This window comes from Malurus melanocephalus, unplaced genomic scaffold (genome assembly GCF_030028575.1).
Source record: "Malurus melanocephalus ecotype Western Australia unplaced genomic scaffold, MMel_1.1 scaffold_127, whole genome shotgun sequence".
Lineage (NCBI taxonomy): Eukaryota > Metazoa > Chordata > Aves > Passeriformes > Maluridae > Malurus > Malurus melanocephalus.
Genome location: NW_026623359.1, coordinates 149,351 through 154,064, shown reverse-complemented (window position 1 = coordinate 154,064; position 4,714 = coordinate 149,351).

Below are 4,714 nucleotides of genomic sequence, written 5' to 3'. Positions count from 1 at the left end.
TGGAAAGTATCATAATAAAAACAACATATTCTGGTGACAGGCAAAGCAACACGCATATTCACTGTTTAAATTAAATGCTTGAAGGCTCGAAGACTCTTCTGCAAACCTGCTCGTTTTTTTCTGTATGAATCTGGAGGGTGTTTTTAGCTTTTGTAATTTTGGAATACATTGATTCTATTTTTCAATGAAATGGCATATTAATCTGCAGAGAAGCCTGGGCTTTTTTTTTTTTTTTTAAACCAGTGGAACTTAGATGTAAACTGCTTTCTGTCTTTTATTTTTGTTAGGAGGATGGAAATAGATCTATTGAGATTTTTGAGAACTGTTGTTTGTAATTACATGGGATTACTATTTCCACAATGATTCTTCAAGGATATTCCATTAATTTATGGTTTCTCCTCTGCCACTGGCAGTGTGTAAATCACTGTGTCTTGCTGCATTGGTGTCACTCAGCTGAGATACTGCATAAGTCAGTCTTTAGCCTCAGAAGAACTTATGATCATGTTCTTAAACTTGTCACAAAGGTGCCAACATTAAAACATTTTCATAAATCTTTTTATTAACCTGTAAATTTTCTTAGTTTTGCTATATTTTGCACATCTCATTCAAGTTGTTTTTCTTTCTTTACCCTTGAAGAATTTTTGTATCAAGTACCAAAGAGTATGATAGGGAGAATGTGAAAAACGTGTTAAAAAGTCTATGTAGACGTGATCTCTTCTGAAAGGGACTTAAACTTCAAAGTAGAGAACAGCTCTGAGGTTTCAGTCCCTCCACTATCTGTCAGACTCCTATTCATTTCACTTCAATCAGGCACTTTACAGTTTCTTAATAGACAAAGCAAACAATTTTCCATAATAATACTGCAGCAGCAAAGATTGCATAATGCAATCATGCACATTTCTTTTTAAAACTATATGATTTTGTTCTGTTGATTAGAAGGAAAGACATTCCTAGCAGTGAAACTTGAAATGTAAAAATTGCCCAATTCACTACTCACTCATCTTCTCAGCCAACTGTTTTGTCTTTCATTCCTTTTCTTTTTTTGGTTATTTAACACACATAATGCTCAAGCCCAGCTGGTAGACTTACTCAGGAGTCCTTTTTCTGCTGAAAGATAATCATGCAAAACTATCTTTGATGCTTACTGTTTTCCAGCAAAGGAGATGAAAATTATTTGCAAATACTCTCTCCTATCTGCCTAAACTGTGTGCTCAGGTGTATTTTTTGTTAATCTGAGGCTCATGGGAGGTAATAGTCTGCACCTGCACAACTAAAATTAAATCAGTTTTGCTAGTGGTGTCAATGAAATTAGGAATTAAAGTGTAGCTAATTCCCTTGCCAGTCCTCATTGGTTATATTCAGGGGAATAATTCAGGTACCTAATCATAAATGTGCATGCTATTTCAGATGTTCTGGAATATCTGTGACATCAGCTCGCAGTTGGCAGACATAACAAAAACGTTATGCAAAAATCCACTCTATTCTGGAGTGATGGCCAGAAGCCAAGTGGAAATGGATCTCAAACAGAACCGAAATTCTGTATTCCAGAACCTAAAACTCATTGCAGGTGGGAGGGACTCTCACTCAAAAGAGGGAGAATCTAGAATTCTAGTTTCTAGAATTTTTCCACTAGAACAGGCAAATAAAATAGTGGTATGAACAATGTTCCTTGCTTCTCTCCACTGGCTGTAAAGGTAGCCTAGCTGACTCTTTTCAGTTAGTCATTTTATTTTACATTCCTAAAGTTGCATGGTGCCTCATGTCCTTGGGGTAAGCCTTRCTGGAAATCAGAGAAAATTATTTATGTGTGTCTGCCATTTTCATGTGAAAATCTTATCTGCCATTTACAAAGATCTAAACCCCAAGAAAAAAAATGAATAAGGTATTTGAGTGTAAATATTTGAACAAGAAGTTTAGTTTGAAATTATTCAATGTAAAACAGAGCTGAGTAGTCAAAGCAGTTGCAGTGTTCTAGTGAGTTATTCCCAGACAACACTGGTATTCCAGCCCCCAGCTACAAAGTGTTTTTTTAGCTCAAGCTGTTGCATTTAATGCTCTTAGCTCTTGAGGTTCCTGGTTCAGTCCCTGTTGTACTAACCAAGAGTTCAGCTGTCACACAAAGCTTGCAAACACAAAGCATAGAAAGTAGAACAGAGTTCATTAATGATATAGGAGGATAAAGCTCCCTGTGCTAATGTGCTGTATGTAAATTTTCTGCCCAAAAGGACTGTTTTGTGAAACATAGTCTGTTTTGTGAAAGCAAAAAAGYTCAATAGAAGTTTTAAAAATTTCACGTCTCAAAACCGACAGATTACAATCCTCTTTTTTTTAGGATGGTATTTTTACCCTTGCTCTTGGAAAGCTAAACCATATCCATCACTAGGCATACTGACTTTAATCAAACTAGCCATAGAGTAAAATATTACCCAAYGTATGATTTTTTGCCTTACATTTAGTTTTTGCTTCTGCCAGTAAAACTGAGATGGCACAGTAAAGACACTATTTATTAAGACCYTTTTGTGATCTGTCTTAATGAATTKAATRYTATGATTTCAATGTTTCTCTTAATGTTTTATTGGAAGTGAGTGTACACAATATAATATGCAAAAAATAACAGGAACCCTCTGGAATATATTTTTTATTCTGAAAACTGCAATTTAGGGTTATTCACATTAGGAATCTTCTCARTGGGTCTATGTTTAGAATCCTTTCGGAAGCTATTTATTAATAGAGAGGAAGAACAGAACCATAACTAGTTTGTCTTGACAGAGAATAAAAGCATGAACTACTGCAGGAAAGCACAAATACAATGCGTATTTTATGTAGACACCACTCTGAGGACAGCAGAACCTGTAAGGCTGAGCCATCATGATCCACCTCTGTGTCAGCTGGGTCAGGACCCTGCTCCAGCAASTGTGAACAAATCAATTTCTCCTGCCTTAACCCTCAAGCTATGGAGAGAAGTCTTCAAGAAGACTATGATTTGTCCCTTCCCTAATTTTCTCTAACTACCTGGAACCTTTATTCTCATTCATTGGCTCGATAACACTCGTTATGGCCCAGGGCCATTCTGTGCTGACACAAAATATGAGGTKTGAGGAAGCAATCCTGGGGAATTTACAGTCCCATTTCAGACAAGAAGCAGCAGGTTGCTGTATAGTTGACCAACAACATTCTGTGGCAGTCCTTGAATAGAGGATTACATGTCATGACACTAGCAAGGCCACACACAGAAAACCCAAAAAGAGCAGGTGCAAATGGAGAAAATAAYACTGGCAAGGCGATTTTCTTTTTGTTTTTTTTTCTAAAGAAAAAGAAATTAAATTAATGGAGGCAATGCCCCYATATCTATCCTTTGAAACTGTTATRTACTGCTCCTAGAAAGYAGTAAATTGTTCTTTCTCTTATTCTCTCTCATTCTTCACCCTTCTTTTCCTCTCCCTCTCTGTCTCTGCCCTCCCCCCTGTGTTTTCTTTTTTGTTTGATATTCAGTTGTAGCTTGTTGCTAATAATTCAAATTCATTGCTGTGCGAATGCTTTCCAATTAGTGATAAATGACACTTCACACATTTGCTACTTGTTTGTTTAACAGCTGTCACTCCTCAATATGCATGTTGTAGGTATCTGGAAAARTGCCCTGTTTGAATTCTGCACAGTAGCAGGTTTGTTTTTGTGTCAAAATTATGGTTTTGAGGAGCATTGTAATGTTCTGTTTATGGTCATTCACTGCCAAATTCAGGCACCAGACGCTTACATTATTTTCACTTTTAAGAGATGACATGACAGAAATAATAAGACAATAAATCACAATTATACTGCCTGAGTAAACATCAGAAATTTTGATTACAGCACAATGATAGCAACCTCCTCCTTATTCACTAGAAACATATTAGCCATCCATACACAGAATTTTAATCTCACACTTAAATTCTTGAATAAACTTGAAATAGGATTATTTAAGGCTTTTTAAAGAATGAGTTGTTGTTGGGAGAGGGGATAATAAATATTTTGGGGTTTGGAGTTAAAAAAAAAATAAGTCACATTCCACACCTGGTTAGTGTTGAAATTTCCTAACTTAAATAAAAAGAAGCTCAGCATTATAAAGATCCTTTTGGAAACCATTTTTATCTGCTATGTACACAGGAAGATTATTTATATTTCATTATAAATGCATTATAATTCATGCACACAATGACTTTAAAGTTGGAATACACCCTTTTCATTTTTTACTTATGATTTTTCAGTTACTACAGATTTGTCTTTGTCTTATCTATTTTTCTTCAAATTACTTTTCCTTACCTKATTAAACAGAGATCTAAATAAATTCCACAGTCTGAAATAATTTAYTTGACACTGTCAATATTACATTTCATAGATCAAGGCTGTGATCACTGAGGCCTCAAAATCAGGTTATGAAGCATCACTGAAAGATTTCAAAGTATTTGCTTCCTGCTTCTACTAAATGAGTTTGAGTTCAGCAACAGCTTTATTTTTATATCTTTCTATTGTACAAAAAATGTGCGGAAACTCGACTTTTTATCAAATTAATAACAAAAAAAGCTGTAGCTGAATCCCACATTTAGTGTTTATAACACCAATGCACAAGCCTTTGTGCCCTGGACAATTCTGATTACCTTTACCAAACAGAAAGTTCCATCTGCTGAGCTGATCCAAAGCTTGGATCCACTCTGCTACCTCTGTCTTCTAATTATTT